Genomic DNA, 25,079 nt, shown 5'->3' with positions numbered 1-25,079 from the left:
GAACAACCCACCAGGACTGGCCCGCAATATTCCACCCATTCGAATCGAACTAAAGCTTGGGGTTTATCCAGTGAGCCTACGGCAATATCACATCCCGCAGAAGGCTAAGAAAAATATTCAATCTTATCTGGATAAGTTCATACGGTATGGTATCCTAAAATTCTGTACTTCCCCCTGGAACACCCCATTGCTGCCTGTTCAAAAGCCCGGTACAGATGAGTATCGTCCTGTGCAGGACTTGAGAGCAGTCAATGATGCGGTTGTTAGTATACACCCAGTTGTGCCCAATCCGTATAACCTGCTTGCTTTAATTCCGGGCGGGGCTACCTATTTTACAGTCCTAGACCTCAAAGATGCCTTCTTTTGCCTTCGAATTGCCGCAGAAAGCCAATGTATCTTCGCTTTCCAATGGGAAAATGCTGTAACGGGCTCGAAACGCTAGATGACTTGGACAAGACTGCCCCAAGGGTTTAAAAACTCACCGACCCTATTTGGTTCAGCTCTAAGTCAAGATCTACTGGATTTCAAGTCCATCCCAGGAGAGTGTGTACTATTACAATATGTAGACGACTTGTTGATAGCAGCAGTCACAAGAGAAATATGTCAGCAAGCCACACACGATCTACTACACATTCTCTGGAAGGCAGGATACAAGGTGTCTAGGAAGAAGGCCCAGTTGTGTCTGCCAACTGTCAAATATCTGGGATTCCATATCTCTGAAGGTTAAAGAATAATGGGGCCAGAGAGAAAAGAAGCTGTGTGCCAAATACCAACACCCAAGAATAGAAGACAAGTGCGAGAGTTCTTGGGGGCAGCAGGCTTCTGTAGGATATGGATTCCCAGTTATGCGATATTGGCAAAACCTCTGTATACAGCTATCAAGGGTACAGAACACGACCCCTTCCTATGGACTCAAGAACAGCAAACGGCATTTGAAGATGTGAAGAGGGCTTTGATGAGTGCCCCAGCATTAGGTCTACCTGATCACACACGACCATTCTACTTGTATGTACACGAGCAGAGAAGAATGGCTGTGGGAGTATTGACACAGTACTTGGGATCATGGCAAAGACCTGTTGCCTACATGTCTAAGCAACTGGACGCAGTGGCCAGCGGTCTTCCACCTTGTCTAAGAGCCGTAGCTGCAGCCGCACTGCTGGTAGCTGAAGCCGATAAACTCACTCTTGGTCAAGAACTTTATGTACGAGTTCCACATGCAGTACAGACGTTGTTGGATTACAAAGGAAATCATTGGTTCAGTAACAGCCGTATGACCAAGTATCAAGCAATGTTGTGTGAAAACCCAAGAGTGCATTTAGAGACTGTAAATACCTTAAATCCAGCTACCCTTCTGCCGCAACCTACTGAAAGTCAACATGATTGTTTGGAAGTAATGGATGAAGTATTTTCAAGTAGACCAGATCTTCGTGATTTTCCCATCCAGAACCCCGATGTCCAATATTATACAGACGGCAGTAGTTATGTGAAAGAAGGGATTCGCTATGCAGGATACGCAGTAACAATGATAGATAAGGTGATAGAAGCTCGGCCACTGTCAAAAGGAACATCAGCACAAAAGGCAGAATTGATAGCACTGACACGAGCGTTACAATTGGCTGAAGGTTTAAGAGTGAACATCTACACGGACTCCAAGTATGTGTTTTTAACCACTCATGCCCACGGAGCTTTGTATAAAGAAAGAGGACTATTGAATTCAGAGGGCAAAGAAATCAAGTACGCAGCTGAAATACTACAACTATTGGAAGCAGTATGGGAACTGAAAGAAGTCAGTATTATACATTGTCGATAGCATCTGAGAGGAGATGGTGATGTAACCAAAGGAAATCGGATGGCAGATGGTGCAGCTAAGCGTGCCGCTGAATCAGGAAGACAGGAATATGTGGAACATATAGCTGCTCTTATTCCAACTCCACTGTTTCAATGGACTCCAGTTTATACAGCTCAAGAAGAGGAGTGGTTAAAGACTGAACCTGGAAAGTATTTGGAGAACAAATGGTATCAGTTAGAAGATGGGAGAATAGTCATTCCAGCATCACTAGCGGTAGAAATCGTCCAAAACTATCATAACGGGACGCATTCTGGAAGAGAGAGAACAGAAGAATGTCTCAGAAAACATTTCTACATACCAAGATTGTCCAACTTAACTCAAGCCATTGTACGAAGATGTGTAACGTGTGCTAAAAATAATGCAAGGCAAGGACCAGTAAAGCCACCAGGAGTTCAGTATATGGGGGGACTCCCTATGTCCGATCTACAAATTGACTATACAGTAATGCCTAAATCTGGTGGACATCGCTACCTACTAGTAGTTGTGTGCACCTATTCAGGCTGGGTAGAAGCATGTCCTACTCGTACAGAGAAAGCAGGAGAAGTTGTGAGATTCCTGCTACGAGAAATAATACCCCGATATGGACTACCCTGCTCTATAAGATCGGACAATGGTCCAGCTTTTGTTCATCAGTGACTACAACAACTGACTCATATGCTTGGTATAAAGTGGAGACTTCATACGGCATATAGACCTCAGAGTTCTGGTAAAGTAGAGAGAATGAATAGAACTATTAAGAACCAGTTGGCAAAAATGTGTCAGGAAACCCAACTTAAGTGGAACGTCCTTTTGCCTATAGCTCTGTTGCGAATTCGCAGTACACCTACCAGAAGGATGGGTCTCTCTGCTTTTCAAATCATGTATGGGCGTCCACCTCCCGTACTTGGTAACTTAAGGGGGGATTTGAGTCAGTTTGGAGAAGGAATTACCCGGCAGCAGGTTGTAGAGTTGGGTAAGACTATGGAGGAGGTACAGAAATGGGTACAAGATAGATTACCTGTGAATATTTATCCCCCAGTTCATAGTTACCACCCAGGAGACCAAGTGTGGATTAAAGAGTGGAATAATGTACCGTTAGGGCCCAAGTGGAGAGGTCCTTATGTTGTTCTTTTGTCTACCCCTACAGCGATAAAAGTGGCTGAAGTGACTCCGTGGATTCATCACTCCAGGGTTAAACCAGCAGCGGTGGATTCTTGGCAAGCTATATCAGATCCAGAGAATCCCTGCAAGATCCGGTTAAAGCGCACGACTCAGTCGGAGTGACGAGGAATCTTGTGGATTACAAATTTTATTGTTTCAGAGATTGGTAAGTGAGTGTTGAGACGGCCATAATAAAGCCTGTCCGCTCACCAACGTGAAATTTAAAAGCCAGGAAAGTCTCGAAGGGACCCCTGTGAAGACGAGCAGAACTCCATTCCCTGCAGCCCTTACAGCCTGGAAGCTGAGGTGCCATCGCACGGACGAAGACTGAGGATGCAGCCGACGAAAGATGTATTTGTGATAATGTTTATTTATATGTATTTTTATATTCAGGAAGGTAGAGGTACCGACACTCCTAGCTGTGAGGTATGCATTAAGACTACAAGAACAGGTAACCATATTTCCCAGACCCTAATTTGGCATTCGCAATATGAATGTAAAGGTGATGTGTCCAGGTGTAGATACTTAAATGTAGAGTATAGTGTATGCCATTTAGGGATAGGAGAACCTAAGTGCTTCAATCCGGAGTATCAACCCCGTACAATTTGGTTGACTCTCAGGAATGGAGATCCTCAGGGGACCCTAATAAATAAAACAGTGTTAGAATCCATACATTCTTCGGGTGTTCTACTATTTGATGCATGTAGAGCAATATCAAGTGGTAGAAAGCCGTGGAATGTATGTGGGGATCTTAGATGGGAGAGAACGTATGGGTCTAATGATAAATATATATGTCCCAGTAGTAAAAATAAGTATGTGAGTCCTAGATGCCCAAATAGGGATTATAATTTTTGCCCATATTGGTCTTGTGTGGGGTGGGCAACTTGGGGACAGACAGCAGACAAGGACATGATTGTGACTAAGTTGCCTACCAATCCATACTGTAAGTCTATGGAATGTAATCCAGTCCATATTCTTATAAACAATCCTGACCAATTCTTAGATAGATATGGTAATTTATTTGGGTTTCAAATATACGGGACGGGTTTAGACCCTGGGACAGTATTGTTTATAGGGATAGAGACCGATACGGTAACCTCCCAAACTCATCAGGTATTCCATTCGTTTTATGAAGAGATGAGTATAGATAATAAGATCCCCCATAACGCTAAAAACCTGTTCATAGATTTAGCTGAGAGTATTGCCGGTAGTCTTAATGTAACCAACTGCTATGTGTGTGGAGGTACTAACATGGGAGACCAATGGCCTTGGGAAGCAAAGGAGGTAATGTCCGGTTCTGAGGCAGTTGAACAATTAATATCTTCACAAGCCGATTATCAGATGAGTGTTAGAGGTAAATCTGAGTGGAGATTAAAGACCTCCATCATAGGTTATGTTTGCATAGCAAGGAAAGGAATGATGTTTAATACTTCTGTAGGAGAATTAACTTGTCTAGGGCAAAAAGCTTATGATGATGATACAAAGAATACAACTTGGTGGTCGGCTTCAAATGTCTCAGAACCATCTAACCCGTTTGCAAGATATGCCAATTTAAAGGACGAATGGTTTGATTTATCTATCACATCTAGTTGGAAAGCCCCAGCAAATTTGTACTGGATCTGTGGTAAGAAGGCCTATTCGGAGTTGCCACAGGACTGGGAAGGGGCATGTGTGTTAGGTATGCTCAAACCATCCTTCTTCTTGTTACCTATTGAAACAGGTGAGACTTTGGGTGTTAAAGTGTATGATGTGAATCATAGAAAGAAAAGAGGACCCATAGAGATAGGTGCCTGGGAAGATGATGAATGGCCTCCCCAGCGTATTATAGATTATTATGGGCCAGCCACGTGGGCAGAGGATGGTACTTTCGGGTATAGGACCCCAATTTATATGCTCAACCGCATTATAAGATTACAGGCGGTGGTTGAGATAATTACTAATGAGACCTCACAAGCGCTCAATCTTCTAGCGAAGCATAATACCAGGATGAGGACAGCCGTGTACCAAAATAGATTAGCCTTGGATTACCTATTGGCAGTAGAGGGAGGGGTATGTGGGAAGTTTAACCTGAGCAATTGCTGTCTTCAAATAGATGACGAAGGGAAAGCAATAGCTGAGCTTACTAGCCATATGGTTAAACTAGCGCATGTGCCTACTCAGGTATGGAAAGGGTACAATCCAAGTAGTTGGTTTGGTAACTGGTATGAGCAGTTTGGAGGGCTTAAGGCATTGGTAGGCGGAGTCATACTGATTTTAATGTTGTGTCTACTCCTGGCATGTCTTATTCCCTTAGTGGTTAGATCTGTGCAAAGCCTGATAGAAAATATAGCAGAAAGGAAGGCTGCAGCACAGATAATGGCTATATATAAATATAAGGTTCTAGATCAGGGAGAACCAATGCAGGAAGAGGAGTGTTGAGGGATTCACATCATAGGAAAAGTCTGGTCTGGTTCATGGTAACCTGAGGTGTATGCAAACCAAGGTTAAGTGATGCCTCAAGTAATTGTGAAATATCAAGAGGCATCAAAGGGGGGAATGTGGTGGAATCTCGGTAAAAATAAATTTAGTAGGCCGAGATTACCACGTGGCATGTGTACGTGCATATGCTGACGTATCGGTCGGTTGGTTGCACGTGGCAAGATACGATCAGTAGTGTACGGAGCATGTGCGAGAATACAGGATGTAGTATTCCCCTCCTCCATTGTGCTGGACAAGCCATGCGGTCAAGCAGGAAGTTAATTCTTATTTGTTTTGATTGGTTAAGAGAATGTGCGGGTGGAGCTTAATATGGGAGGAGTTATATGCCTATATAAGGAGCCTGCACTATTGTCCGGGGCTCAGAACTTGTTGTATTTTGGTGACATTAGTCCCTCTGAGTCCCGATCGGTGAACCGAATAAAGAATCTCTTCCTTCCTGAAGAAACCTGTGTCCATCTCTCTGTGCTTGGCTTCCGTCAGTTTCTCCGGTATCACTAGTGGCACAATCAGACAGCATGCATCGGCACCCGTGGTCAGCTCGACAGCACGCCAATCAACGCATGCTGTGTCCACCACCAGAATGCCGTCATTGCAGAGCTCAGCAGTGTGGCATTTTTTTGTGTGTCTGTCTCTGACAACAGCGATGCCATTTGCAACCTGTGCCAAAAGAAACTGAGTCGTGGGAAGTCCAACACCCACCTAGGTACAACTGCTTTGCGTAGGCACATGATCGCACATCACAAACGCCTATGGGATCAACACATGAGTACAAGCAGCACACAAACTCAAAGCCGCCATCCTCCTCCTGGTCCAGCATCTTCAGCCACGTCAACCACTTCTGTCCTCCTTGCCCCCTCTCAACCATCCGCCACTCCGTCTCTCGCCTTGAGCAGTTCCCGCTCATCTGCCCACAGTCAGGTGTCTGTCAAGGACATGTTTGAGCGTAAGAAGCCAATGTGAGAAAGTCACCCCCTTGCCCAGCGTCTCACAGCAGGCTTGTCTGAACTATTAGCCCGCCAGCTTTTACCATACAAGCTGGTGGAGTCTGAGGCGTTCAAAAAATTTGTGGCTATTGGGATACCGCAGTGGAAGGTACCCGGACGAAATTTCTTTGCACAAAAGGCAATCCTCAACCTGTACTCGATTGTGCAAAAGGAAGTAATGGCATGGCTGGTACACAGTGTTGGGGCAAGGGTCCATCTGACCACTGATACATGGTCTGCAAAGCATGGTCAGGGCAGTTATATCACCTACACTGCGCATTGGGTAAACCTGCTGACGGCTGCCAAGCATGGAATGCGTGGCTCTGCAGAGGAGTTGGTGACACTGCCACGACTTGCAGGCAGTCCTGCTGCCACCTCCTCTACTCCTCCTACTCCATCCTCTTCCATAACCTCCTCGGCTGAGTCCTCTTCTGCTGCTGCGTCTTGCTCCACATCAACGGCACCCCCCCAGCTCCCCAGGTACTATTCCACATCCCGGATATGGCAGTGTCACGCCGTCTTGGGTTTGACTTGCTTGAAAGCAGAGAGTCACACTGGACAAGCATTCCTGTCCGCCCTGAACACACAGGTGGAAATGTGGCTGACTCTGCAGCAACTGGATATCAGCAAAGTGGTTTGTGACAACGGAACAAATTTGTTGGCGGCATGGAAGTTGGGCAAGTTGACACATGTGCCGTGCATGGCACAAATGAGTAATCTGATCGTACAACGCTTTGTGTATAAGTACACAGGCTTACAGGACGTCCTGAAGCAGGCCAGGAAGGTGTGTGGCCATTTCAGGCGTTCCTACACGGCCATGGCGCACTTTGCAGATATCCAGTGGCGAAACAACATGCCAGTGAGGCACTTGATTTGCGACAGCCCAACACGTTGGAATTCAACACTCCTAATGTTCGACCGCCTGCTCCAACAAGAAAAAGCCGTTAATGAATATTTGTATGACCGGGGTGCTAGGACAGCCTCTGGGGAGCTGGGAATTTTTTTGCCACGTTACTGGACACTCATGCGCAATGCCTGTAGGCTCATGCGTCCTTTTGAGGAGGTGACAAACCTAGTCAGTCGCACCGAAGGCACCATCAGCGACATCATACCATTTGTTTTCTTCCCAGAGCGTGCCCTGCGAAGAGTGCTGGATAAGGCCATAGATGAGCGTGAAGAGGAAGAGGAAGAGTTGTGGTCACCATCACCACCAGAAACAGACTTATCAGCATCGCTTGCTGGACCTGCGGCAACGCTGGAAGAGGATTGTGAGGAAGAGGAGTCAGAGGAGGAATGTGGCTTTGAGGAGGAGGAGGAAGACCAACCGCAAAAGGCATCCCAGGGTGCTCGTTGTCACCTATCTGGTACCCGTGGTGTTGTACGTGGTTGGGGAGAAGAACATACCTTCATTGACATCAGTGAGGAGGAGGAACGGGAAATGAGTAGCTCGGCATCCAACCTTGTGCAAATGGGGTCTTTCATGCTGTCGTGCCTGTTGAGGGACCCTCGTATAAAAAGGCTGAAGGAGAACGACCTGTACTGGGTGTCCACGCTACTAGACCCCCGGTATAAGCAGAAAGTGGTGGAAATGTTACCGAATCACAACAAGTCGGAAAGGATGCAGCATTTGCAAAATAAATTAAACAGTATGCTTTACACAGCGCATAAGGGTGATGTCACAGCACAACGGGAATCTAACAGTGGGAGAGGTGGAAGTCATCCTCCTCCTCCCACGACCATGCCGGCAAGGACAGGACGCTTTAAAGACGTGTTGTTGATGGAGGACATGCGGAGCTTTTTAAGTCCTACGCATCACCACAGCCCTTCGGGATCCACCCTCAGAGAACGAGTCGACCGACAGGTAGCAGACTACCTCGCCTTAACTGCAGATATCGACACTCTGAGGAGCGATAAACCCCTTGACTACTGGGTGTGCCGGCTTGACCTGTGGCCTGAGCTATCCCAATTTGCGATAGAACTTCTGGCCTGCCACGCTTCAAGTGTCCTGTCAGAAAGGACCTTCAGTGCAGCAGGAGGTATTTTCACTGAGAAGAGAAGTTGTCTAGGTCAAAAAAGTCTAGATTACCTCACCTTTATTAAGATGAAAGAGGGATGAATCCCGAAGGGACTGACAGTGGGCGATACATTCAACTAAAAAAGGCCTGATGAGATGAGCTGCCTTGGGCTAAAAATGGTCCACACGCTGCTGTATTTTAGCTCTGAATGCTGGTTGACTTGCGTGACTTATCGGCCATCAACTAGGGTTCTGCCTGGGAAACAAACAGAATTTTTTTATGGCCGCTGCTACAGCAGCGGCTGCAACAATACCTAATTTTTTAGGCATGTGTACATGCCTAATTTTTCGGCCCTCTGGTGCTGCACTGTGGCTTCAAAAACCAAACAAAAAAAAAAGGCACATAACAGGGATTAAACTGATAGGAATAGTACTACTTAACACACCACTCCTATCTGGTGGCACATTAGATTGCACGCGCAGTGCCCCAAATTTGGAGTAGGAGGACTGACCAAGCATCTTTTTCCATCTCCCGGTTCCTAAAATCGATGCCATATACACGTCCCCTGATAGGGCACCAGCTCGTTATTCTCTTTTTCACTTCACTAGGGACACTTTACTGCACAATGGGCACTTAGACCCACTCTTTGTCTTGCACACTGTTATTCCTAGCCAGCATCTGTGATGGGAAATCAGGCAGTCATCTAAACGTTTAGATTGAGCTTTAGCTTAGAACACCCATGAAGGTGTTTAACCCCTTAAGGACCAAACTTCTGGAATAAAAGGGAATCATGACATGTCACACATGTCATGTGTCCTTAAGGGGTTAAGGAGATTAGGGCTAGTTTAGAGGATTCTTCTTAGACCTCTCTAGGTCTTTATAGCCCTTCTACCTATCCAGCATTTCTGGAAACTAGCTAAGAGAAAGGGTGGCTGTGTGTCTGTGATACATTTAACTTTATATCACCTTATTGACACTTTATCACTCCAGTCTCCATACTCTCTGCCTATACCCATCTATTTAGAGAGAATTTCCTTGCCCCTGCCAATATTATATAATAGGTAATAGTATTACCATTATTACACAATTAGGTCTCTGAGGACAGGTGTCAATCCATATCTGCCAAGTGACCCTATGTAGGGGGAACAATCCCTATTCTGCTCTGTGTCAGTGTGTATCAGGGGCTCTGAGGACAGGTGTCAATCCATATCTGCCAAGTGACCCTATGTAGGGGGAACAGTCTATATTTTGCTCTGTGTCAGTGTGTATCATGGTCTCTGAGGACAGGTGTCAATCCATATCTGCCAAGTGACCCTATGTAGGGCGAATAGTCTCTATTCTGCTCTGTGTCAGTGTGTATCATGGTCTCTGAGGACAGGTGTCAATCAATATCTGCCAAGTGACCCTATGTAGGGGGAACAGTCTCTATTCTGCTCTGTGTCAGTGTGTATCATGGTCTCTGAGGACAGGTGTCAATCCATATCTGTCAAGTGACCCTATGTAGGGGGAACAGTCTCTATTCTGCTCTGTGTCAGTGTGTATTAGGGGCTCTGAGGACAGGTGTCAATCCATATGTCAAGGTGTAAATATGTCCTATGTCAGGTGTCAATCCATATCCATTGTGATTTAGGAATGTTAGGTGATTTATGCACTTTATGGATTAAAACCAGACTCTGCATCAACTGTGTAATTTTCCATGGGAGTTTTTCCATGGATCCCCTTCCGGCATGCCACAGTCCAGGTGTTAGTCCCCTTAAAACAACTTTGCCATCACTTTTGTGGCAAGAAAGAGTTCCTGTGGGTTTAAAAATTCGCCTGCCCATTGAAGTCAATGGCGGTTCGCCCGGTTTGCCGTTTCGCGAACGTTTGCGGAAGTTCCCGTTCGCGAACCGAAAATTTTGTGTTTGCGACATCACTAATCATCATAAAATAAGTGTACGTGGGTAATACCTTGGACTGTCCAGTGATGAACTGGGAGGTTCAGAGATATGAATGAAAGAGACGTTAATGGTGCTATGAACAATTGTTCATTGTAGGGGCATATTGATGAGCTCCAGGCGCTCCATGATTTGAGAAGAAATCTCGTGTTAGGTAAGCTGATAGACATTGGGCATGTGGGAGAGATCCATAGCATGTCTGGAAGGGAGTGAATATTTCCGCAGTTGGACTCAAGTTGGAGCCATACCGGTTTGGATTTGCGTGTCATAATGTTTAAGCATTGTGATAATAATGTGGCCTTATAGTAGTTTTTCACATTGGGAACGCTAAGTCCTCCTTTGCTAATGGGACGCCATAGGGACTGGAATGATACCCTAGGAGGTTTTTTCTTCCAAAAGTGGGTGTTGATGGCGATTTGGAATCGATTAATGAGAGAGTTGGGAAGTACTATGGGTAGAGTTCTAAATAAATATAAGATATTGGGCAGGATCATCATTTTAATGGAGTTAATCCTACCTAACCAGGATATGTGTGTGTTGAGCCATGAGCCTGTTTGTTTGATTATCTTGGATAAAACCACTTCATGATTTTCCTTGATAATTTGTGCTCTTGTATGTGTAATTTTGACACCTAAGTAGGAAATAGAGATTTTACGCCAGTCGAATGAACGTGTGGCTTGTAGGGTTGCTAAGGTTCCTGGGTTTAGTCTTATCGGGAGAATTTGAGTTTTTGTTATATTGTTCCGGTAAAATGATATTTTACCATACTCAGCCAAAGTGTCCAGTAAATGAGGGATAGTTTCCGATGGGTTCGTGAGGAAGAGCATTACGTCGTCTGCAAAAAGAGAAAGTTTTTTCTCTCCTGCGGGAGTGTGTATACCAGGAAGAGAGGTGTCTTGTTTTATTGTTCTAACCAACGGTTCTTGACATAATATGAAGGTTAAGGTTGACAATGGGCAGCCTTGTCTAGTGCTGTTGGTTATTTGAAAGCTACGTGAAATAAAGCCTGAATTGAATACTTTTGCTGATAGTGATGCATATAGAGCTTTTATACTTGTTATAAAGGAATAAAAATTAAATGCTGCTAGGTTGTTGTTCATATATAACCAATTTAAGCGATCAAAGGCCTTCTCTGCGTCTAAGGCCATTAATACCCCTTTATATCCTTTTTGGTGGGCCCAGTCTAGTAAGTCCATGCAGTAACGCGTATTATCCCCTACTTGTATTCCTGGCACGAACCCTGCTTGTTCTGTGGATACTAAGTCGTGTAGTAGGGATTTTAACCTATTGGCTATTAGTTTTGCGTATAATTTTACGTCCGCATTTAGTAATGATATAGGTCGCAAATTACTACAGATTGTAGGCGGTTTATTTGGTTTGGGTAATGTTATGATATATGCTTCTAGCATTTCATGTGGGAATTCTCCTGTATTTTTTATTTTGTTAAATAGATTAGTTATGTAAGGAGTGAGGTGAGGTTCCAATTTAATATAATAATAATTGGATAGTACATCAGGGCCTGGGGCTTTATGTTTAGGAAGAGACATAATGGTTTGTTTTACTTCTTCGTCTGTAAATGGCTTAGTAAGAAGGTTGTCCTGATGAGGTGTAATTCGCGGAAGAGCTATATGTGATAGATAGCGTAACACCTCTTCTTGTGTAGGTATAATGGTGTTTTTGTTGTTTGTAAGGTTGTAAAGATCTTCGTAGTAATTTGCAAGTTCATTCACTATGTCAATAGGATGATAAAGTTTTGCGTTAGATTTGGAGGTGATGTATGGAATTTTTGTTTGGAGATAGTTAGATTTCAATCTATTGGCAATCAGTTTACCCGCCTTGTTGCCCATGGTGTAATGATTCTGTTTTAGTTTGTGAGCGTATTTAGTAAATTCTTGTGTTTGTAAATGTTGGATTTTTTCACGTGTCAATGCTATTTTTTTATAAAGATTTGGAGTGGGAAGATTTGTTTGTGTTTTCTAGTGTTGTAAGTTCTCGGGATAGTGATGTGTAAGATGCTTGATATTGTTTTTTAATAGTGGAGCTCAATTTGATGAATTCTCCCCTGATCACTGCCTTGTGTGCCAGCCATTGGGTTTCTAGTGAAGTGTCAGTAGATAAATTATTAGTAAAGTAATTGTCCAATTCTAGTACTATTTTCTTTAGGTGTGCAGGACAATCGAGTATAGATTCATTTAACCTCCACCTGCCTCTTCCTCTTGGTGGGAAATGTACTGCTATTGTGGTTTCTACGGGAGCATGGTCAGACCATGTACGTTGTCCTATTGTTTGATTGATTAAGTGGGGGATTATGGATTTATCTATCAAGCATACATCTATTTGTGTATAGGTTAGATGCACGGGTGAGAAAAACGTGTAGTCTTTTACAGAGGGATAGAGAGTTCTCCAGGAGTCGTATAAATCCTGTGAGTGAATGAGATGGGAAAAAGTGTTCCATTTTGAAGGGAGGCTTATCTAGGGGGTTTGTTATGTATGCATTGTAAATCTAAATATGGATCTAGCGTGCAATTGTAGTCCCCACAAATTATTACATGGCCTTGTTTCAAACGGGACACCTTTGTGATTGCTTTTTTCAGGAAGGAATATTGGGATTCATTTGGAGCATAAAGGGATGCCACTATTATTTGGATAAGTTCTCCTACTAAAATCAGCAGTCTGCCTGCTTGGTCCGAGTATTGGTTATGTAAGGTAAAGCACCAGTTCGAGTGAAAAAGTATAGCCACTCCTTTAGTTTTGTTTGGTGTATAAGCGTGGTATGCTGTGGGGTATTTTTTGGAGCGTAACTGAGGCGTGTTTGCAACGCTAAAATGAGTCTCTTGCAAACATACTATTGCTGCATTGGATGTATGCATATCTTTGAGCTCCTGTCGTCGTTTGTAAGGACTGTTAAGGCCCTTAACGTTAAGGGACCAAATTTTCATTGTATGAGGGATCATAATCTGATCGTGTCAAGTGTATCTTTATGTGATAGTATAAAGAGCTCATTGGGCCTATGAACGTACTCTTAAAGTGGTTGGATCCGTGAAAATATTTTACACCTATCCATTGACTGTAATGATTGGTGGGCGTCAATAAATTGGGGACGATACAGTTCGTGAGGGTCTTTATGGGCTTGGGCAAGGGGGAAGGGAAAGAGGGGGAAGAACAGTAACCAAAGTATTTACATTGTTCTTCTACATTAGGAAGATACAAGTAGGTCATTTAGAGAGCACTAATAAGTGGTTTCCAGAGATTACCTAAGTGGGGGGGTGGTAGTGAACTCCTACCAACCTGATATTTGAACAAGTTTGTTTTCAAGAACTGAATATAATATAACATAACATTTGACAGAAACGAGAACGAAATGAAAGCAGAGGGTTTGTATCTGAAGGAGGAATGGAGGAAGACAAGGAGAGAGACAAGGAGAGAGATCGAAGGGTAGACATGGTGAAGCACACACGGCACGGAACATTGCAGAGGCATATTTCGTACCATTTTTACCAATTTGGTGTATTATCGAGTGATCTAATTGCTAGATGCATGGTATATATACGAATTGCATGCAAGCAATGGGAAGTTGGTAAGGTGTTTGCATCGTAGCTTTTGGGTATAGCTTTCCAATGTTGTTTCGGTAACACAGTAATATCCTCTTTTACGTATCTACGTACAAGACACTGTGCTATATACCTCTCTATGCAGCAAAATTGTTATACTTTACTGTCTATTCTTTTAAGCTTCATATACCCCAATAGCGACCTGTAACTCATTCTGATAAGCTTTAGGGTTGGTATCCGCATTGATGGATAGATGGGATAATATGCCAGCATGCAGCCTAGAAATGTACTCTTATAGAGGGCAGGTTTACCTATGAACTATGTACAATATGTAATGCTTTATAACACAGTTTCTAAGTTTACAATTTTTTTATTTTTTTTGTGAGCTAGGTATAATCGTCAGGTTTGAACCTGTGATCAAAAATGTTCAACATTGCAGGTAAACAGTGCATTAACTATATTATTTTGTGAGTATACCCGTGTCTTCTCCACGCCTTCCATCAGTCTCGGTTTTGCTCTGTTCATTATTTCTTCTTTTGTGCTCCAGCCATTTGCCACTCTGCCGGAATTCTTCTTGAGGAGGTTGCAGTTGGATTCAGTTGATGGATGTCAGCATTACTCCAAAGTCCCCAATCTGTGAGTATTTTCATTCCATCTCCTGGTTCCGTAATTACTCATGTTTTGCCTTGGCGCCAGGCTATCAACTTTGTTGGGTATCCCCATTTGTAAGGTACATTATTATTCCGCAAGGTTTTCGTGATTGTAATGAATTCCTTGCATTTAGCCATGGTGGCGGCAGATAAATCCGCGAATAATGCAATATTGTTGTGAGGATCAGGGAGTGCAGGAGATTTTCTTGCTGCCGTTAATAGAGTGTCCTTATGTGCATAGTAATGGAATTTGACAATGACCTCTCTAGGGACCTCATTTGATAGGCGGGACGGTCGTGGAAGTCTATGCATCTTGTTGTAGGCCCAAGCAGAGTCAGGAAGATCTGGGACTAGTGACTTACATATAGAAAGAATGTAGGCCGGGAGTGCGTCCTGAGAGACATCGTCGGGTATGCCACGGAATCTGACATTTTGTCTCCTTGATCTGTCCTCCAAGTCAGCTAATTTCAATTTCAGCATGTCATTTTCTTCAGATAGTTTTTGAAGTTTGTCTACTACTTCATTATGGGCTGTCAGGGTACCTGAAGCCTCTACCTCCGAAAGAGGTAGAGACTTAGTAGTTTACTCCTCCAGCAGGTCGGCTTCCTCCATCCCTCGCGGCTCCCCTAGACACTCTCACGCCGGCCGCGAGGGATCCGTCTCATTTTATGACGTCACGCACGCTGCCCGACGTCATGACGTCAGTCCGGACCGATCTGTCACTCAACTGACTGGAAGCCACTCAGGACTCGACGGAGGCGGGTATACTCACTGTAACCAGGGTATTTAAACCTGTTTCTCCCATTCACTCATTGCCCTGTCGTGGTTCTAGCCTGTCTAGTCACACAGTGCTCTGGCGATTTCAGTTATTCCTTTGGTTTCGACCCGGCTAGTTTGTCTTACTCTGTTTCCCTCTGGTATCCTTGACCCGGCTTGTTCCTCGCTCACCTGTCCTCTCGTTCCCTCGACCTCGGCTTGTTTCCGACCATTCTCTTTACTCTCCGTACGTTAGTCCGGCCATTCTAAGGTCCGGTATACGTACCCTGTCCTGTTTGTACTTTGCGTGTTGGATCCCTGTCCCGATCCTGACATTACGACAGGGCCAATGGATCCTGCAGGTACAAACAGTCAGGTTGGTCCCTCTGATTCCAGGTTTGACGCCATGGAACACAGAATGGACCAGATGGCACTAGCACTACAGGCGCTATTATCTCATGCCAATAACCCACCTGAGGAGATCCGTACTACTTCCATCTCTCCTGTAAGTTCTGGTCTAGAGGTAGCCACTGTAGGTGCCTCTTCCCGTATTACCCCACCTGTACGTTATGGTGGTTCACCGGAGAAGTGTCGTGGTTTTTTGAACCAGATTAGTATCCACTTCGAACTACAACCTCGCTCCTATCCCACAGATAGGGCGAAAGTTGGATTTATTATCACCCTACTCATTGAGAAAGCTCTGAGAAGGGCCAACCCACTATGGGAGAATGAGAACCCATTGGTATATAATTATAATGCCTTTGTAGCTGCATTTAGAAGAACTTTTGACCCTCCTGGTAGGAAGGTTAATGCAGCCAGATTACTGTTGCGCCTGAGACAGGAGAACCGAACACTTGTGGATTATGCACTAGAGTTCAGGTCTCTGGCGGCAGAAGTCAAGTGGAATGAGCAGGCTTATATAGATGTATTTTTGAACGGGCTATCAGATATTGTCCTTGATGAGGTTGCTACTAGGGAGCTTCCTGAGAATTTAGAGGACTTAATTTCGTTCATTTCTCGTATTGATGAGCGTTTAAGAGAGAGACAGAATACTAGAGAGAGGAACTTCAGACCTGCCTTTAAATTAGCCCCTACATTTCAAAGTCCTGATTCCAATACCTCACTGTATCCTGAACCTATGAAGATAGGAAATACTCGCCTCTCTGAAGAGGAGAGGCAGTACAGGAGAAGGGAGGGTTTATGTATGTATTGTGGAGCCAGAGGTCATTTGCGTCTGAATTGTCCTACTCGTTCGGGAAACGCCCGCACCTAAGTTTCTCTAGAGGACAGGCCTTGGGTGTTTCTATTTTGTCCTCTATGCATAATTATAAAGATCACAGGCTTCTGCTACCAATTTCTTTAACGTGGGAGAAGGGAATGCTAAAGACCATGGCCTTGATAGATTCCGGAGCTGCTGAGAATTTTATCGACCAAGTCTTTGCTACTAAACACACTATCCCATCCCAGTTAAGGGATACACCCTTGGCCGTTGAGGCCATAGATGGTAGACCTTTACTGGAGCCTGTTATCTCTCGTGAGACTATACCCATTAACTTAACTATTGGTATCTTACACGAGGAGAACTTATCACTTATGCTCATTTCATCTCCTTTTGTTCCCATAGTCCTGGGCTACCCATGGTTAGAGAGACATAACCCTATTATCGATTGGGAATTAGGGGAGATAATCTCATGGGACCAGGGTTGTCAGGAGAGGTGTTTACGCAGGGTGTCTCCATTGGCTATGATTAACACACCAGATAGTTCTACCCAGTCTACAGGGAGACAGATACCTCCTCTGTACATAGACTTAAAAGCAGTTTTCGATAAGAAGAACGCTGATACACTACCCCCACATAGGACCTTTGATTGTAAAATTAATCTTTTGCCCGGCACCATGCCCCCCAGGGGTAATGTATATCCTCTATCCATTAAAGAGAATTCTGTTTTAGAGGAATATATTCAGGAGAATTTAGACAAGGGATTCATTAGGAGATCCTCTTCTCCCGCCGGGGCTGGATTTTTTTTTGTTAAAAAGAAGGATGGCTCACTCAGACCATGTATTGATTACCGAGGTTTGAATAAAATAACCATTAGGAATGCCTATCCGATCCCCTTGATTACCGAGCTCTTTGATCGGCTAAAAGGTTCTAAGATTTTCACCAAGTTGGACATCAGAGGGGCATATAACTTGGTGAGAATTCAACAAGGTCACGAGTGGAAGACGGCGTTTAATACCCGCTACGGGCATTATGAGTACACGGTCATGCCTTTTGGCCTTTGTAACGCACCGGCAGTATTCCAGGATCTGATTAACGAAGTCCTTAGGGAATTTCAACAGGATTGTGTTATTGTATACCTGGATGACATTCTCATACACTCTAGAGAGATTGAGACCCACCATAGACAAGTCAGAAAGGTATTACACAAACTTCTACAACACGGCTTATACTGCAAATTGGAGAAATGCAGCTTTGACCAGACCCAGATAGATTTTCTTGGATACGTGATTTCTGGGGAAGGCTTTAAGATGGATCCTGACAAACTCCAGTCTATTCTAGATTGGCCATTGCCTAAGGGACTCAAGGCTATCCAGAGGTTTATTGGGTTCTCCAATTATTATAGGCGCTTCATTAAGGGTTACTCTTCTATTATTGCACCTATTACCAATATGACCAAACAAGGGGCTGATACTAAGACTTGGTCTACTGAAGCTCTCGTTGCTTTCAAAAATCTCAAAGAACTTTTTGCTTCTGCTCCAATATTAGTCCATCCTGATACGTCCTTGCCGTTCCTACTTGAGGTCGATGCCTCTGAGACAGGAGTAGGTGCCGTTCTCTCACAAAGGTTGGGGGTGGATAAACCGTTACATCCTTGTGGGTTTTTTTCCAAGAAACTTTCTGGGCCTGAGAGCAGGTATGACATCGGAGACAGGGAATTGTTAGCAGTCATTAAAGCCTTGAAAGAGTGGAGACATCTATTGGAGGGCACCTTACATCCGGTTACTATTTTGACGGACCACAAGAACTTGTCCTATATTGGGGAGGCTAAGCGTTTGTCCTCTAGGCAAGCTCGTTGGTCCTTATTCCTGACCCATTTCAATTATGTACTTACTTACAGACCTGGCTCTAAGAACTCTAAGGCCGATGCTTTGTCTCGACAATATGAACCTTTCACTGTATCTGAACCGATTCTTTCTTCTATAGTTCCTAAATGCAAGATTGTTGCTAATACGAATCTCAGGATTCATTCCCCGTTACTGGCCGAGATCATTAAGCTGCAACATTTAGCACCTAAACAGACTCCTGAGGGTCGACATTTCGTTCCCCCTACTCTTCAACTGGAGCTGTTGCAATGTTTCCATAACAGCAAGATGACGGGACATACTGGTATCCGCAAGACGTATGCTTTGATTTCTAAAGACTTCTGGTGGCCTGCTTTACGTAAAGATACTAAGGATTTCATCACTGCATGTGAGGTGTGTACTAAGACCAAACAACCTCATACGCTCCCAAGTGGATTCCTGCATCCCTTAGAGGTACCAGAGAAACCATGGTCTTGTTTGGCCATGGACTTTATTGTCGATCTACCTATCTCTAAAAAACAGACTGTTATCCTCACCGTGGTTGACAGATTCACCAAGATGGCCCACTTCATTCCCTTGCCTAAACTTCCATCCTCCCCAGAGTTGGCAGAGATATTCGCGAGGGAGATTTTTCGCTTACATGGGATACCTTCCCAAATCGTATCTGACAGAGGGTCCCAATTTGTTTCCCGTTTTTGGAGATCCTTTTGTTCTCAACTAGGTATTAAATTAAATTTCTCTTCTGCCTATCATCCCCAGTCTAACGGAGCTGCTGAACGTACTAACCAAAAGGTTGAGCAATATCTACGTTGTTTTGTTTCCGAACACCAGGACGATTGGGTCGGTTTGATTCCTTGGGCAGAGTTTGCGCACAACAATCTCGTTTGTGACTCTACTCATTCAAGTCCCTTCTTCATGAACTATGGCTTTCATCCATCTATTCTTCCCTCGGTTTCTCCTTCCCAAGGTGTACCGTCGGTTGATGTACATGTTGCCAATTTGAGGAAGTTGTGGGATCAGACTCGACAAATTCTTCTACACAATTCTATGCTGGTTAAGAAACACGCCGATAAACGTAGAAGGGCGGCTCCGATTTTCGTTCCAGGCGATAGAGTATGGTTAAGCACTAGGAATATTCGGCTTAAAGTTCCTTCCATGAAATTCGCTCCTCGATATATTGGCCCTTAGAGGATCTTGACTCGAATTAACCCAGTGGCGTATCGTCTAGCTCTCCCAGCTGCCTTACGCATCCCTAACTCCTTTCACGTTTCATTGTTGAAACCCCTAGTCTGTAACAGATTCTCCTCCACGATCGCCCCTCCTCGCTCTGTTCAGGTGGAGGGTCAGGAGGAGTATAAGGTTAACTCCATCATTGATTCTCGTATCTCTCGGGGGAGAGTACAATATTTGGTCGACTGGAAGGGATATGGTCCTGAGGAGAGAAGTTGGGTACCACAAGAGGATGTTCATGCTCCTCGCCTTCGCAGGGCGTTTCACTCACGCTTTCCGTCTCATAGTTACATAGTTACATAGTTAGATAGCTGAAAAGAGACTTGCGTCCATCAAGTTCAGCCTTCCTCACACCTGTTTTTTGCTGTTGATCCAAAAGAAAAGAAAAAAACCCAGTTTGAAGCACAATTTTGCAACAAGCTAGGACAAAAAATTCCTTCTTGACCCCAGAATGGCAGTCAGATTTATCCTTGAATCAAGCAGTTATTACCCTACATTGAAAGATTATATCCTTGAATATTCTGTCTTTGCAAGTATGCATCTAGTAGCTGTTTGAACATCTGTATGGACTCTGATAAAACCACTTCTTCAGGCAGAGAATTCCACATCCTGATTGTTCTTACAGTAAAAAAACCTTTCCTTTGCCTTAGACGAAATCTTCTTTCTTCCAGTCTAAACGCATGGCCTCGTGTCCTATGTAAAGTCCGGTTTGTGAATAGATTTCCACACAATGGTTTGAATTGGCCCCGAATATATTTGTATAATGTTATCATATCCCCTCTCAGGCGACGTTTTTCTAAACTAAATAGGTTTAAATTTGTTAACCTTTCTTCATAGCTGATATGTTCCATTCCTTTTATTAATTTTGTAGCCCGCCTCTGCACTTTTTCTAGTGCCATGATATCCTTCTTTAGAACAGGTGCCCAAAATTGCACAGCATATTCAATATGTGGTCTTACCAGTGATTTATAGAGAGGCAAAATGATATTCTCGTCCCGAGAATGAATGCCCTTTTTCATGCATGACAATACCTTACTGGCCTTGGCCACTGCTGATTGACATTGCACATTGTTGCATAGTTTGTTGTCTATAACAATTCCCAAGTCCTTTTCGTGTGTTGTTATCCCTAATTCGCTTCCATTAAGGGTATACGTTGCTTGTGTATTCTTTACGCCGAAGTGCATAACTTTGCATTTTTCAACATTAAATTTCATCTGCCATTTGAGTGCCCAGTCCCCCAGTCTATCTAAATCCTTCTGCAGCAAAGTAATATCTTGCTCACATTGTATTATTTTACAAAGTTTTGTGTCATCTGCAAACACTGAAACATGACTTTCAATGCTGTCTTCAAGATCATTTATAAAAATGTTAAATAGAAGGGGTCCCAGAACAGACCCCTGAGGGACACCACTTGCCACCTCTGTCCAGCTTGAAAATTTACCATTAACGACAACTCTTTGTATTCTGTTTTTAAGCCAATGTTCTACCCAAGAACAAGCATTTTCATCGAGACCGATTTCCTTGAGTTTGAACACTAATCTTTTGTGTGGAACTGTATCAAATGCCTTGGCAAAATCCAAATAGATCACATCCACTGCAACACCCTGATCTATACTTCTACTTACTTCTTCGTAGAAAGCAATCAAGTTAGTTTGACATGACCTGTGCTTCATAAAACCGTGCTGATTTTTGCTGATAACCATATTCTTCTCGTCCCGGTTCCTTCCGCCCGGTGGGCGTATCTGAGAGGGGGGGTACTGTCAGGGTACCTGAAGCCTCTACCTCCGAAAGAGGTAGAGACTTAGTAGTTTACTCCTCCAGCAGGTCGGCTTCCTCCATCCCTCGCGGCTCCCCTAGACACTCTCACGCCGGCCGCGAGGGATCCGTCTCATTTTATGACGTCACGCACGCTGCCCGACGTCATGACGTCAGTCCGGACCGATCTGTCACTCAAGTGACTGGAAGCCACTCAGGACTCGACGGAGGCGGGTATACTCACTGTAACCAGGGTATTTAAACCTGTTTCTCTCATTCACTGTCGTGGTTCTAGCCTGTCTAGTCACACAGTGCTCTGGCGATTTCAGTTATTCCTTTGGTTTCGACCCGGCTAGTTTGTCTTACTCTGTTTCCCTCTGGAATCCTTGACCCGGCTTGTTCCTCGCTCACCTCTCCTCTCGTTCCCTCGACCTCGGCTTGTTTCCGACCATTCTCTTTACTCTCCGTACGTTAGTCCGGCCATTCTAAGGTCCGGTATACGTACCCTGTCCTGTTTGTACTTTGCGTGTTGGATCCCTGTCCCGATCCTGACAGGGCTACGCATAGCTCTTCTGATTTATTCTCCAAGTGGCTAGTTCTATCACCTATGTTGGTGATCTCTTTGCGGAGGTCTTCATCTATTCGCTGGAAATTTGCTTTAATCGTTGCACGAAGCTCCTGTAGCATTTTTTGGAGACTCCGTTCAGTAATCGGGGAATCTGAGTATTTAGAGGAGGCTGATTCTTGGTCAGAAAGACCGTCTGACATTATAGCTGTTTCTTCGTCGCCATCTTGGAAATCTCTCTTTCTATCTTTTTTCCTCTTTCTCGGAAATTCCGTAGTTTTGAGCTGTTTCGATGGTGACATAGTGTTCACCTGTGTCAGTGGACCCTGCGGGGTGTAGTATTATATATTAATTGCTATTAAAGTCACTGATCAGGTCGGGTTTTCAGCGGAGCCCTCAAGCCATGCGACCGTGTTCGCCGGAAGTCAGGCACGCCCCCCGCCAATTATATATTTTTTATGTTTTGTAGGAGAAATATATGGAAGAGGCAGAGGTATGCATTTTATGATTTTGTTTCCACCCTGCAGGTAAACAGGGGTATTTGCTGAGTCACCCATTCCTATTTTTAGAGTTTGGCTATATAGCTGACCTTTAACTGGGGACTAGAACAGTGAGTCCTCCTGTGTTGTGCAGGATGTATAGAAGGAGGGAACTAGTTTTGTTCTCTTGTGGTTAATACGGAACCCTAAAGACCCACAGCATGATTTTTAAATGGAGGACAGCAAAGTTATAACTGCAAAAAGAAAATAGTATTTAAAATAATTAGATTGGGTTTTCCTCTAACATCTGCATGCCACTCAAATATCCCTATTTAGAAACAACAGTCTCTATTTTGGGCCCAGATCCCTCTGCCCCTCTTTTCTATCCTAACACCCCTCTTTTCTAGTAGCTAGATATTGTTGGTGTGTCTGAGTGTATAACAGAGCCAGAGGCATAACTAGAAATCACTGGGCCCTGGTATGAAAATTGCCCATGTGTTTCATCCCCCAAGCCCCTCAATGCATCTCATTCTTACCCCCATAGTCCCTCCATGTTTGTCATTTCTCCAAAGCCCCTCCATGCATCTAATTCCCCCCAACCACTACATGTGTCTTATTTCCCCCAAGCTCGTCCATGTGTCTCATTCCCTCCCCTGCAGCCCATCCATGTGTGTCATTCCCTCTCCCAGCCCCTCCATGTGTCTCACTCCCTACCCCTAGCCCTCTATGTGTGTCATTTCACCCTCCCAGCCCATCCATGTGTATCATTCCTTTCCTCCACTCCAGCTCCTCATGTTTAATTCACTCCTCCCAGCTCCTCTGTGGCATCCACTCCTCCCTAGCCCCTCTAAGTGTGTAATTCCCACTCCCACACACAGCCTCTCTATGTGTCTCATTTCCTCCCACCCAGCCCTTCCCTGTGTCTTATTCCCTTTCCTCTACCCTCTCCACGTGTCTCATTCCCTCAGCCCCTCTGTATTTCATGCCATCCCCCAGCCCTTCCATGTATGTAATTTCCTACCCCCATCCCCTACATGTCTCATTACCTCCCCCTAGCCCCTCCATGTGTCTCATTCACTCCCTCCCAGCCCCTCCATGTTTAATTTCCTCCACAGACCCTAAATATGTAATTCCATCCTCCAGCCCCTCCATGTGTGTCATTTCATCCCCCAGCCCCTACATGTGTCTCATTCCCTCCCCCAGCCCATCCATGTGTGCCATTCCCTCCCTACCAGCCCCTCCATATGTGTCATTCCCTCACCCCCGCAAACCCTCCATGTTTTATTCCCTCCCCCCAGCCCTTCCATGTATATCATTCCCTTCCCCTCAGCCCCTCAATGTGTCTCATTCCCTCCCCCCAGCCCCTATATGTGTGTCATTCCCTTCCCCTCGGCCCCTCTGTGTGTGTCATTCCTAACGACCCCCCCAGCCCATCGATGTGTGTCATTCCCAACCCCCTCCCCTTGTGTACCTCTTCACCAGACCACTATGCAAGGACTGACAGGAAGTGCTCTCTCAGTGAGCACTTCTTGTCAGACTGCTCAGTCATACTACACAGAGCGTCAGGAGGGTAGCACAGCACAGATCTCCCCTCTAGCCGGTAACCTGACAACCGTGGGCCCGGGCCGGTGCGGCTGCGTACCGGCCCTGAAGTGAGCCAGCAGCCCATGGTCACAGTGGTCACGGCCTCCTGGAGTGACCCCTGTGACTGTGGTAGGTACCCCACTAAACAGAGCTGCACAGCTATAATACTCACATTAATGTGTCTTTAAACTATAATATATATATTTAGAAATCAGTCTGTATAAATAAGATAGACTGGTCTTGTTCTAAATTACATTTCATATATAAATTGTTGTTAGTAAGTCACCTAAAAGTTTTTAACAGTCACGCCTCTAGCCACACCCCCACTTACATTCCTAAAATTAAAGTGTCCCTTTTTGTCCATTTTAAAAGTTGGGAGGTTTGTGTTGGGAGTATACATAACTTACTAGTAGGTCCCAGTCTCTTTTAAAGTACACACAACACATTAAAGCACATGTGGTGTACCCATGTTTAAATTAGCGTGTGAGAAGGTTACAGAATAACTCTACTTATGCAGTCAAAATGTGGGTGTAAGTTTGAACTGCCCTTGTTTCACATTTCATATTAAATCAAGTCCTCAATAGGAAGAAAAGGATTTAGGCATTAAACAGGATTTAAATGCATGCAGTCTAATACAATTAATTTAGTTCTGAAGTTTTAGAGAACATTGCTGTAGGTACAGCATCAGATTAAGTATTCCTTTGAAGATCTAGTATTTACATGGCTTAATTTATTTAATAGAATACAATTACTTAAAGCAGACCTGTCGAACTAAAAGATAAAAAAATCCCTTTACATTAGTCAGTAGACCATAAAATATTGCCTATGCATTGCAGTACTATTTTTAAACGGATCAGAAGGTTTAATATATTTTTAATGGATTTTACCCTACCTACTGTGAAACTTCATGTTATGGACATTTTAGGATCACAAGTGAACTTCTTTCTATTTCCTGTTGTGCACACATTGGTATAAATCAAGTATATTTTACTACTAATAATATATATATATAGTTAATACAAT

The sequence above is a fragment of the Pelobates fuscus genome, chromosome 3 (genome assembly GCF_036172605.1).
Source record: "Pelobates fuscus isolate aPelFus1 chromosome 3, aPelFus1.pri, whole genome shotgun sequence".
Lineage (NCBI taxonomy): Eukaryota > Metazoa > Chordata > Amphibia > Anura > Pelobatidae > Pelobates > Pelobates fuscus.
The sequence above is the reverse complement of the archived record's forward strand: the minus strand, read 5'-3'. Positions refer to the sequence as shown.